Source organism: Mustela nigripes, chromosome 14 (genome assembly GCF_022355385.1).
Source record: "Mustela nigripes isolate SB6536 chromosome 14, MUSNIG.SB6536, whole genome shotgun sequence".
Taxonomy (NCBI): Eukaryota; Metazoa; Chordata; class Mammalia; order Carnivora; family Mustelidae; genus Mustela; species Mustela nigripes.
Genome location: NC_081570.1, coordinates 21,877,433 through 21,890,730, shown reverse-complemented (window position 1 = coordinate 21,890,730; position 13,298 = coordinate 21,877,433).

Below are 13,298 nucleotides of genomic sequence, written 5' to 3'. Positions count from 1 at the left end.
TGCATTCCCACCAACAGTGTAGGAGGGTTCCCCTTTCTCCGCATCCTCGCCAGCATCTGTCATTTCCTGACTTGTTGATTTTAGCCATTCTGACTGGTGTGAGGTGATATCTCATTGTGGTTTTGTTTTGTATTTCCCTGATGCCGAGTGATATGGAGCACTTTTTCATGTGTCTGTTGGCCATCTGGATGTCTTCTTTGCTATCCTCCTTATTTTTGCTCCTTTATCAGTAACATGTCTTTTAAGATTTTCTCTTTATCCCTGGTTTGGAGACATTTTATTATGATATGCCTTGGTATAATTTTTTTTCAGGTTTCTTGTACTTCAAGTTCATTGCACTTCTTGGATCTATAGATCAATAGACATCAACAAATTTGGAAAAAAGTTGACCATTATCTTGAACTATTTTTCTGACCTGCTCACTTATGTATGTGATAGGCCGCTCTAGGCCATCCCACAGGACACTGAGGATTTGTTCATTTCTTATATTATTCTTTTTCTCTGTGTGTTTCATGTTGGGTAATTTGCATTTCTATGTCAAGTTAGCCAATCTCTTCTTCTGCATTGTCTTACCTGCCTTTACAACCATCTAGTACAGTCTTCATCTCACACATTGTGATTTTCAGCTCTAAATTTTTAGTTTTGGTCTTTTGTATATCTAGCACAGCTCTACTGATCATTTCCTATCTTTCTCCTGTACTTCTAAATGTATTCAATAATGTGTTAATAACTGGTTTTACTGTCCTCATCTACTGTAAATTAGATCATTTGTGTCAGTTTTAAGTCCATTTTGATCACCTGGTTTTTATACTCACTGTATGTCATATTTTCATGCTTTTTTGCTTGCCTGGATATTTTTCATCAAATGCTACTCATTGTGAGTTTGTCTTTTGGGCAACTTGATATTTTATATTCTTATAAATACTCTTCAAGATTGTTCTGGACACAGTTAAGTAGTAGGGACACATGTCTTTAAAGTCTTATTTATAAACTTTGCTATACATGCACAAAGCAACAGTCAGTCTGGGGCCAATTCTCCACTTCTGACACAAGACCCTTCTGAGTACTTTAACCGCTGCCCATGCCTGACCTGGCTTTCCACTTTGGTGGGAGCAGAACTCCTGAGTTTTAGGATTGTGCCTTAACCCCTGCTGGCTGTGTTTCCTCAGCCCCAGGCAGTTTCCTACACTCCAGCCTTCAGCAGTCACTCTGCAAACCAGCGATGTCTCTCAGTGCTCTCATCTCATCTCCAAACCCGCTTATCTCTGGTACTCTGCCTGTGACCCCAGGTTGCCCCATTTCCCCCACATTCTACCTTGATCTCCACAGACAATCCAGTTCTGCCAGACCCCTAGCCTCTGATCTCTCTCCAGGCTGTAAACAGGGGAAATGAAGGAAATTCTTCCCCTTCTCTCCGGGTTCACTCTCCCTTGCCGTTTGGTGGTTAATGACTTAGAAGGTGTTGTTTTATATATTTTGTCCTGTTTCCAGTGGTAGCAGACAGGCGGCTTAGCGTGGCTCCTGCCATTCCATCTTGGCGGGGAGCAGAACACTGAATAACATTTACTGAGCGCTTACATACGCCAGGCTCTACTCATAGCACTTGCATGAACTCATTCTCTCCTCACAGCAACCTAGCATATAGGACCATTATTCTCCCATTCTACAGATGAGGAAACTGAGGGGCAGGTGTTAGAATTACTTGCCCAGGGCACACATCTGGTAAGTGGCCTGGATTCCTACTGGCTGGGCTGTCCCCTAGCCTGCCCTCTCCACCCTCCCCAGCACTTCCTGCCCCTGGGGCCCCACATGTGTTCTGCAGAGGCTCCACGTTCCCAGGCTCCTGGTAGTTGCCCCACGGGGAGCAGCACTGTTTCTACTTCCAACATGCTGTGGAAATGCTGCCATTTCTCCAGGTGGAAAGTGCAGCTGTGCTCTGAGAGGTCCTCCCTCTCCAAGCAAGCATTCAACAAAGTAGCTGTTGCTGTTGCTGTTATTGATATTATTATTAACAGAAGAGCCATGATTCAACACGGCACCTCCAGCTGTCTCCACATACCAGGAATTCCGGAGAATGCGTGTCATTTAAGACCACGTGGGTGTCAGCTGCAAATTCCCATGGGGGCTCCTGCTCTGGGGAACTGGATCAGGATACTTCTGACTCTCCCAGGTTCCATGTACCTATTAGCCCTGAGCAGGAATGGGTCCTTCCAGTCTGCTCCAGGCCTCTAGCAGGTTTACCGCTCTTGCCATGAGTTGAAGGAAGAACATTCGTTACCTGGAATTTGGGGTCAGAGACACGTAAGCTCAAAGCCCGGGTCCTCCTGAGTTCTGTGATCTTGAGCCTCAGTTTCTTCATTTATGAACAAGGAGTTGTAACATCTGCCTTGGAGGCCATAGGGAGTCTTATACCAGATCATGGTGGGAAGGGCACAGCTAGGTCTTGACCAGTTTGGTGTGGGCAGAACTGCTACAGTGATCTCCTACCCAGCCTGGTGACTTGAGATAAGTTGTCTGGGTTTTCTGAGCCTTGGTTTTCTGATCTGTAAAACGGCATGGGGGTGGGGGCGGGGGGAGGGCGGATAACACAGTTTTCCTTATTATTGAATTGCAAGGATGAAATGAAATAATCATATCCCCCTGATTCTTACATCACTCACCCTCATCCTTTTCATTTCACTGAACCCCAAGCCTCCTTTCTTAGTCCCACCAATCTGGGGACTCCCATGCTCTGAGGCTTGGAAGAACAGAGGCAAATAGTGTCCATGCATCTGTCTCAGAGCAGACAAGGCAGCCCCCGTAACTGGAGCTGGTTCAGTGCTTTACTAACTTCTCATAAAGCCAAACAGCCTGTCACAGAAACGCTGATGCCATCTCTAATTTTTCTGATGCTCCATTTAAACACAGCATGGCCCAGAGGCTTTCAGGTGTTTAGAGAAACAACATAACAATATGGCTATTGCTTCATGTGCTTGTGGTGTTATGCTTTCCCTAGAGCCCTGTGGGTTGCACACATGTTGATTTGAAAAACCGGGGGAGTCTCAACTGTAGAAGACAGAGAAGTCTCTCCCCCAGCAGAACATCTGGAGGGGCCTCAGTCAGCTGGAGGCTCAGGAGCAGACAGTGCATGAGACTCACAGAATGGTCTGGCAACAGCACCCATCAAATGGCTAGAGGTCACATCTAGCACCCCATCCAGTCCTGGAGGGCAGGTGACATGGGCCAGAACCCCAGAAACTGCAGATGGAACCATGTAGCCATTAACAACAACAGTGTGAGATCAAAAATCAGTCAATATTTCTTGAGGACTTGCCATGTTCCAATCACTGTTCATTGTGCCCATTTAGCAGATGAGAAAACCGAGACACAGAGAAGTGAAATGACCTGCCCAAGGCCCCACAGCTGATAAGTATCAGCGCTGGGATTTGAACACAAACCACCAGGTTCCAGAGCCTTCGGTAGCATCATTATAATGAAGTTCAGATCCCCCAGCCTAGCCCGGAAGTCACCTCCCCTTCCTAGTTTGTCTCCCTCTCATGTGTATCAGTTAGCTTTTGCTGTGTGACAAACCACTCTGAAACTTAGAGCTTAAAACACAAACATGTGTATTTCCAATGGATCTGTTGTCAGCAAGGCAGCTCTTCTCGTCCAGGTGGACCCAGTCGGGCCTGGATGGTTTCAGGTGGCCTCAGTCACCTGCGTGGGCCTCAAGGGGAACTGCTGAGATGGCCGGGGCACCTGTCCATAGTCTTGTCTCCTCCAGAAAACCAGACTGAGCTTGTCTAATTGTGTTGGTCACACGTTTCCCAGCAGAAGGAAAGGGCTAGTCCTGTGCACAGCACTTTTTAAGTCCTTGCCTGTGTCCTGTTATTACTATCACCTTAGCCAAAGCAGGTGACCAAACCAGACCTGGACTTGGAGTAGACAAGCAGATCCGACATCGTGACAAGAAGAGCAGCAACACTTTGTAGCAAGGAGCACCCGTGGGGCGGGGAGAGGTGCGTGAGCACACAGCCGTCCTCTTTCACCGTCTCCCTCTCCACCTATTGCCTCCTTCCCTCTGCCTGTCTGCTGCTACAGCCCCGAGAATGCTCTGGACGCCCACACATGCTGCCCTGTGCCCGGAGTGTGCTTCCTCAGCTTCCTCTAGCAAGATCTTACATATCTTTCAAAAGGCAGCTTGGGAACGAAAGCCTTCCCTGACCCAGCCCCCCAGACAACCTGCAGGCTGTTCTTCCTACTCAGTGCACCCATCACCCTGAGGTGGGACATCCTCTCCAGGAGGGTGGGATCCTGAGGTCAGGATCCGCATCAGAGAGCCCTGGGACCCTAGAATAAAAGATTAGCTCAACAACTGCTTTGGGGCTGGGGGGAAGGGAGGGAGAAAGAGAGGGAAGGGAAAGGATTGGGAATAGGGAGGGGAAAGCAAGGAGAAGGCAAGTAAGCGAGCCTCGGGTACAAGTGTCCAGGGACAGATGTCAGGCCAATGACCAGGCAGGGCCAGGCCTAGGTCAGGAAGCAGCTGACCCACCAACACTAGCCCGGGAGGGCCTGAGCTCAGAGTATGTGCCCTTTGCAGGTGAGGAAAACATTTACTAGCTGATCACAAAATTAATTAATGGGCAAGGGTGCTGCCGAGGAGAAGGGCAGGTGCCTGTGATGGGTCACAAGGCTTGATCTGGTCCTGGACAAGGTCCCAGGGAGGCTTTGTTAGGAAGTGACATGGTAACGTTTGATCAGAGACTGGGGTACAACAGGTTAAGTAGGGGGGGGCTGGGTGCAGGCAGGAGGAACAGCGGGATGTCCTCTCTAAAGGGAGGAGAAGCAGGGTTCCCTGGGACACAGACACGCCCTGTGTCCTCTGAGTTTGAGTGTGGGCAGGAGGGAGGGAGGCAGGAGCTGTGAGGACAGACGCTGGACACACAGGAATCCCCCAGGAGCAGGACGCTTACCCGGGAGGCCCGGGGACAGCCAGCATGGGGTTCACGGGAGCTCTGAGCAGAAGGCAGTGCTGGGCATCAGCCTGTCGGCACCAGCAATAATTAGAATCCTAAAAAAGACCTCATTATTTCTCCCAGAGCCGGGTGCCCTTCGGAAAAAGGGATGTTCCCTGTCGGATCACCCCCTGAAGATGCGTTCGTCACAGGCTATTGTGTAAATCCATGCCTGGCCCATTTAAGAGACGTGATTTATCCACTTGACTGGCCTTTACGCTCCTTCTCCAAACTCTCACAACGTGGCTGCTGTGAGGAGCCCATGGAAGAGCCATAGAACACGCCGGGTGAGGCTGGCTGCCAGGGCCTGCTGGCTCTGAGCTGCCTCCGGCTGCAGAGGAGAACCGAAGGAGGGGCCGGGGGTCGCACTGCTCCAGACAGGGGTCGGCCCCCGTGGAGAAGATGCGTGACAACCAGAGAGGGCAGTTCGGGTCCACTCCTACCACCGGGCTCACTGCGTGCATGCCTACACGGGGTCTTGGGGTGCATCGGTGAACAGAGAAGAGCCCGTGACTGGAGCAGGTAGGCCGGAAGGACAGGCGGACAAGGTGGGTCAGGAGTGCACCAGGAGGGCGAGGCGCTGGGAAGAAGATACCATGAGTGACATGTGGATCCTGGCTATGGGCGGGTCAGCCGTGTGCCTTGGGGGGAGAGCATGTCAGTGAAGGTCTTTCACAGAAGCAAACCTCCTTCAAGCTGAGGTCTCAGTAAGGAGACGGAGGAGCAAGCGGTAAGTTCTGCCTAGAGATAGAAGGGAAGGGTTCCAAGGAGGAGGAGACCTGATCTATTGCCTGGCAGATGGGTAGAGTCGCAGCAGGTGGGAGAGAAGAGAACTCCGGGCGGGTGCAAAGGACCAGAGCAGCGCAGGTGTACAACAAGCTGGGGAAATGTTTACTGTAGCCAGAAGCGGGGCTGGAAGTGACAGACCTCAAATCTGTGCTGAAGAGGTGGGCTGTTGCATCCTAAGGCAAGGACTCCAGAAGCGCTGAGGCTGCAAGCAAGCCACACCCCTGTAACCGATCATTCACTCATGACTTCTAACACCCCTTCCAGCTGGAAAGCTCTATGAGCCAGACCTGCAAAGGCTGCTGACTTTAGTTGAGTGGAAACTAATAGATAGGTACTCAAATAGAGTGTCAGGAAATCCTTGGGTTCATCGAGACCAGGGCTGGTGGGGGAGAGTAGGACCTCAGTAACCAAGGTCCCCTCTTACGGGGTCTTCACCCTGATGGGCACAGCCAGGGGTGGAAACTTCCACCCTCCTCCAAACAGGGTCTCACTCAGCTCTGCCCACCCACTGGAAGGGATAGCAGCTTCCAGACCTCCCACTGGTCCTGCCCCAAACCCTCAGCCAGAAAGCACCCTAGTGGGGCAACCCTGGAAATCCAACCCTAAATAACCGGCCCTGAACCAGATCAGCCCTCCTCTCCTATTTTAGATCCACCCCCTGCAGGCTTGATCCCTTTGGGAGCAGCAGATGCCCATGTCTGTTCGGGCTCACTAGATTGGTAAAAGGCTGTAACTCTGTAACTCTCCCAGCAGGTCACCTAGGGAAAAGTTTTCAGGAGTTCAGGCCCTGTGATGGAGAAAGTCTGCCTAAAAAATAATTGAGAGAGCCCCAGCTTCCTGAGAGCTGTGAGGAGCAGTGAGGGTGTCCCAGTCCCCCCACCAGCAGAGCAGAGTTTCGGAGCACTTCTGTGGAGGTAAAGAAAGCCTCTCCTCCAGGATGAGTTAGGAGAGGCAAGAGGGCTGGGGTGGGAAAAGCCTGGTCAGGCCGGGGGGTGGGTTGGTGCAGGGGGGGCACCTGCTTCATGTAAGGATATAACCAGGTAGTTAGTGATTACAAGCACTCAGACAGACCTGGATAGGAGACCCATTTCCATGGACATAATACAGGGTCAGAAGCCCAGCTCATCCTTTCTTCCAGATGACCAGACAGATGGGAGCTCATAGACAATGACAGCACCAAGCTCCCAGCAGCCCAGAGGAATCAGAGCCCTTCCATCCCTGGCAGCCATTCATAGAGATGGGCTCTGATTGGCCTGGCTTGCACTATGTGCCCACCCCTGCACCAATCACAGTTGTCACCTGGAAGGGGTACTGTGCTTGGTCACTTCTGGGTCACATGCTCACTCCTGAGTGGAAGGGTGAACATTGATTGGCAACCAGACCGGAAAAACAGAGAGTGGGGGAGGAGCAAACCAGGTAGGCAGTAAGGGCTGGTCCTGGAAGGATGGTGTGAGCTGAGCCTTTGGCCAGTGTTCATACGTCTTCCTGATCTGGCCTTAGTCTACCTCTCCGGCCTCTTCCAGCCACACCTCTCCTGCCCTCTGCACTGTGGACATCCGATCGTCTGCAGGGCACTCTCATCTTACCTCCCCGCCTCACGTCTGTCCTGTCTGCTTTGGATGACTTCGTCAGCACCACACACAGCAAATACAGTCCCTTCTTCAAGTCTCAGGAGTCACCTGCATTGCTAAACCTTCAATCCTGCCCCTGACATACCGGGTGCCGTGTGAAACAGGGATGGTCATGAGAATGTGGCTAATGTGGCTTTACCCCGTTGGTTGGCCTCTGGTCACACTCCCAGCCTTCTTGAGAACAGAGGTTTTATCTCCATGCTCCCCTATTTCCCTAGTGCCTAGAACATCACCTGGCACAGGGTAGCCATCCAGGACTGTCTTTCGAATGAATCAGTTGATGAATGAATTGTGGTTATTGGCAGAACCGGTCTGGGAAGGGCAGCTGCTCTCCATGCGCTGTGGTTTCAAGCAGACATCTTGTCCCAGATGATGTTCCTAAGAGCCATCACGGGGAAGGGACTTCTCCTCTCACCTCACCTTCTTCATTTGTGAAATGCGGGGCTGTGCTCCCTGACCTGTAACTCTGTTAAGTGTGGAGAGGACTGGCCTTGGGCAACACCCTGGGCAGCACAGGGTAAGGGGCCAGGACGAGAGAAGCTACCGCGTGTGTAAAAGAGAAATCCTGCTGAATTTATGATTTTGCCAATACCAGGATGCTGTCAGATACTCCCCAAATTCAAGAAAGAAGTTCTGAGCCTGGAATTCACTTCACATTTTTATGGAGAAATTTACACCTATCTCTGGAAGTACAATAACATCTGGCCATTATTCAGCGCACATTTGCGCTGAATTTGCGCTGAATATTTACTAGGGGAAAAACGTTTTGCTGAATCAATTAATAATAAAAGCAGGACTGGAAGTGAGAGTGTTTCCCCTACGAAAACTAGCAAATCGTTTTCAAGCCTCTAATTCACAAATCCATGAGTCTGGAAAGGACTTTGAGATCATCTGGCAACACACGTCTCTCCTCCCGTTCATGTTCTCTGTACCCAGGTGAGCGTTCTGAAACAAGGAACAGTAACGCAGGACCTCCTGTGTGCCAGCAACAGGCACAGCAGTTTGAATCCTCACCCTTCTCCCTCTCTGACCTCATCCCCTACTGCTCTTCCCTCCCCCACTGAGTTCCAGCCAACAGTGTCCTATTCTCAGTTCCTAATACAGGTCCAGCTGGTGTCCACCTGCCACCCTCTGCTTGGAGCTCTTTGTCCCCCAGTCTCTGCGAGGCTGGATCCTTCTCACTGTTCAGACCTGTGTTCAAATATCATCTCCTCCATGAAGCCCTCCCTCCTCCTGCTATCCCGTATTTCCCTCCTCCTGTGCCCGGCCCAGCACCTTTTTACCTTCCATAGCCTTCATTGTGGCCTAAAATCAATCTGCTTAGGATCCTACTTGCTGACCTGCCTCCCGGTCCAGAATGTCATCTCCTGCCAGGAGGAGCCCCTGTCTGTCTTTCTCCAAGCTGCATTCCCAGTGCCCAGAACAGTGATTGGTGCACAGCGGGGACTTCATAACCATGTGTTCTACAAGCTGATGAGTGAGTGCTTACATGATTTCCTTCTCCCCAAGCCCTAACCTTGCCCAGGGCGCTTTCCAATCAATGTTTATAATGCGTAGGAAACAAGGTAGCCCCCACAGGGCTCAGAACACACCATGAGCCAGGAGTGAGGGTTATCTTTACTCCATCAACAAGTTTTTCTGAGTCATTTGAGGGATCACAAAAGACGTGTCTATCCTATTGGAAGGAATGCCTTGCTTTCTGGCCATTTTGAAATGGCCCTAAATTCATCACTTGTAAAGGATTTTGGTTATCCTATAAGACCACGGGCTAATTTAACAGATGAAAACTGACACGTTGGACAGTGTAGTGAAAGCTCAAATTCTTCACAACAGCCTTAGAGGGGGTGGGTGCTGTTATTATCCCGATCTTCCAGAAAAAGAAACTGAGGCACGGAAAGGGAAGTATTTTGCTTACTGTCACAAGGAGAACAGATGGGGGAGCCAAAGCTCGATCTGAGGCCATCTGGCAATGTTATCAAAAGCATTTGGGGCGCCTGGGTGGCTCAGTGAGTTAAAGCCTCTGCCTTCGGCTCAGGTCATGATCTCAGGGTCCTGGGATTGAGCCCCGCATCGGGCTTTCTGCTCAGCAGGGAGCCTGCTTCCCTTCCTCTCTCTGCCTACCTCTCTGCCTACTTGTGATCTCTCTCTCTCTCTCTCTGTCAAATAAATAAATAAAATATTTTTTTTTTAAAAAGAGAGAGAGAGGGAGCTTTTGGTCTGAAAAATCCACTCCCGGATGCTTCTTTTAAGGAAATGGCCATGGTCCAGAGAACAATGCCGTATTGAAGATGTGTGGCTATCTAGAGCGGCACGTGGGGGTGCTTAGTTAGATTAAGCATCTGCTTCTTGATTGCAACTCAGGCCACGATCTCAGGGTGGTGAGATGGAGCCCCCATCAGGCTCTGCACTCAGTGTGGAGTCTGCTTGAAGTTCTCTTTCCCTCTCCCTCTGCCCCTCCTGCCCACCCCCTCACTCTCTCTCTCTCTCTGAAAAAAGAAATAAGAATACAATAAAATAAAATGAGTGGCCCTCTCTGGACTGCTCCCTTGCATGAACTTTGAAGCTGCCTCTGGGTGGATGTGAGGGGTAGAGGCCTGTGGGAGGGGCCAGAGCCTTCCCTCCAACAGCCCCCTCCCCCACACAGGGCCCTGAGGCAGAGACCCTGGCACACTTGCTGCCTCTCTTCCCGCCTCACCTGATCTCATTGACAGAGACACAAGGAAGTACCAAATGGCGGCATTCACGGAGAGAACTCCATCCCGCTGTATCTCCTGAAAATTATGCCTCTCACTGATCTTTTTTTTCCTCCTCCGAAAGTGTCAAGTAAGCCTTTTCTAGAAGCACTGAATGGAAATAAAGGGATTAGCAGATCATTTTATTCCATTTAAAGGTAACCTGGAGCGAATGTAAATAAACAGACCCGTTAGGCAGCCTCCCCCATCTCCTTTGCCCTCCTGCTCCCCTTCCTGCTCCTCGGAGGCCTCTGGGGCTCCCCATGCTGGGAGGAGTCATGAGTCCACCAGGGCTCTTGCCGAGGCCCGCCTTCCAGAAGTCTTCCTACATTCATCTAGTGGGAGGCAGGTTGCCAGTGAAAGGCTCTGATCTTCTGGAAAGGAAAAGGGAGGAGTGCCCTGGAAATAAGGCACACTTCAGGGGCACCTGGGTGGCTCAGTCAGTTAAGCATCTGCCTTCGGCTGAGGTCATGATCCCAGGGTCCTGGGATTGAGCCCCACATTGGGCTCCCTGCTCGGCAGGAAGCCTGCTTCTCCCTCTCCCACTCCCCCAGCGTGTGTTCCCTCTCTTGATGTCTCTCTTTCTGTCAAATAAATAAATAAAATCTAAACAAACAAACAAACAAACAAACAACAACAACAACAAAAACAAGGCACACTTCATAAGGAACCTACACCAGGAGGTCCGCATCTGCTGTTCCCCAGCTTCAGCCTACCTGCACATGGTGACTTTGCCACCAAACACCTTATGAGAGGCAAAGCTGAGAGTCGGGGGCAGGGTGACAGGCAAAGGCAGGGGCACAGAAGGAGACCAGAAGGACACCAGAAGGAGTTCCGTAGAGCTGGAGGCTGAAGGACATGGAGAGGACAGGCTGGGTGACGAGGCTGCAAACTTTGGCCAAGGACAGCGTTAGAATGCCAGGCTAAGGAATTTGAAATATTTTCTGGAGACCAGAGATTTTTTCTAAGGTGCTTCCTCTGAAGTGGGTCAAGGGTCAGGTTGCCAGATTTGGCAAACAGAAGTATCAGACTGACTCTCAGTGACACTGAATGTCAGACAATGAGTCATTTTTTTTTTTTAATTTTTATTTATTTGTTTGAGAGAGTGAGTGAGAGAAGCAAGAGCAAGGGGGAGCGGCAGAGGAAGAAGCAGGCTTCCTGCTAAGTAAGGAGCCTGATGCAGGGCTTGATCCCAGGACCCTGGGATCATGACCTTAGCTAAAGGCAGACGCTTGACTGGCTGAGCCACTCAGGTGCCGCTCTTTTTTTTTCTTTTTTCTTTTTTTTTTTTAAGTCATTGTTTATGTGGAACTCAAATGTAACTGGATGTCCTCTATTTCCTCTAGCAACCCTTCTTGGGAGCAGAACAGGGAGAGGGGACACCAGGCAGGGTTGGGGGGGTGGTTCTTCCTCCCCCACCACAGCCGCAAAGGCTTTGCTGCTACTGCTGTCACTTTTAGATTTAGGGAAATCTGTGTCAGTTTTCACTTGAAACAAGCATCTGACTTTTAATAACAACATTAAAATGTACATAAAAATCTCTGCATAATTTATGTGTAAAGTACTCTCCAGCAAGTGTCTACACAGCAGGTCCACAAATTTTTTTTCTATCAAGGGCCACATAAGCAGATATTTTAGGCTTCATGGATCATATAATTTCTAGCTCCTCAGGCATGCAAAGGCAGTGTGAAAGCAGCCTCAGGCAGCCCAGAAAAAAATGGCTGTGTTCGAATAAAACTTTATTGACAAAAACAGACTGTAGGGCCAGATGTGGCCCGGAGCCTGTAGTTTGCTGATCTACACTTCTGGGCACCCTCAGGGTGGCTGAAGGAAACCCTCTCCTTTCCCTAGCTCTGTGCACAGAGACATCTCCCCTTCAGGAGCTGATAATTTAATGGGGAACCTCAGCATCTCTCTTTCGGCCACCAACTTGTGGGGTGACCATGGAAAAGACTGCCTTTCCCTCCTTTAGTTTCCAAATCCCCATCTCCCAGATGAGGCAGATGGACCCTCAGGATCTTCCCCAGATCAGACCTGATGACCTAGTCCCACCAGAAAAGTGACAAGTGCTTTTCTTCCCTTCCCTTTCCTGGAACTCCCCATTCCCCGGGCATCAGGTTGCAAAGAAACCCTTTACTTACTCTGCTCACTTCTGCCCTTAAGCGCAATATTGTTGGGTCTTTTCCCCCCAGGTCCTGTAGACCCTTGGGAACCCTCCACCTTAGCCACCTCCTTAGCCACTTAGGTGCAGGGAGAGCCCCAGGACAAGAGCATCGAATCAGTCTCCCACCAACTCCCCTCATGCAAATAAATAGATGTTAACTCACTGCCTGTGGACAAGGGTCCTCATACCAGCGAGGCTGAACACAGCTGCCTCGTAGCTTAGCTTATATCATAGACAGTATAAGGCCTAGCAGTTAGCAGGTCTGAGTTGTGAGGTCAAGATGAAAGCAGGGAAGCAGGCCATAGTGTGAGGGGGCGGGTCCTGCCATGCACCTGTACTTCCAGTCCCCCCCAACCCCGGGGAACATTTCTCCTGTGCCTCCCTAGCAGACGGCCAGCCGAGGACCAGCAGATTTGTATTTCGTGAGGACGCTTTAGTCCAAAGATCAATGATGCTCTCGGCACTGCTCTGCCAGTCCACGGGGGCGGATGAGCCTGGTGAGAAGCCCGCAAAGATCCAGCTACAATTAGGCAGCCGCCTGCAGAGGCTGGGTCCGCAATCACAGTGCATCGATTTCCAAAGTGATGCTCAGACTGAGAGAGTTTCGTGTCCTACCTTTGTAGAGAAGGGCCTTCCATAATGAAGTGGTTCCCCCTCAGGGGGGAAATGGAGGTTTTTAAAAACAGGCTGGGGATTTGGCAGATCAAAGGGGCAGGGGGAGTGGACGAGGGGGTCTGGGTCTGTTCATGCTCCTTTAACCTGGAGCTTGCTTGGTTGTCTAGCTTGGAGGCTCATAAGGAAAAACAAAGAGCCACAGGTGGTAAAGAAGAACTGAGCTACAGGCCAGCTGAGAAACCGTGGGCACCAGCCTCTCTGGCCTCCATGTTCTGCATCTGTAAAGTGGGTGCCTCAGCCCTTGTTCCCATCCAGCAGTACCTCCCCAGGTGTTCCAAGGATGCAGTGACCCAAATTCATGCCAAGTGTTCAG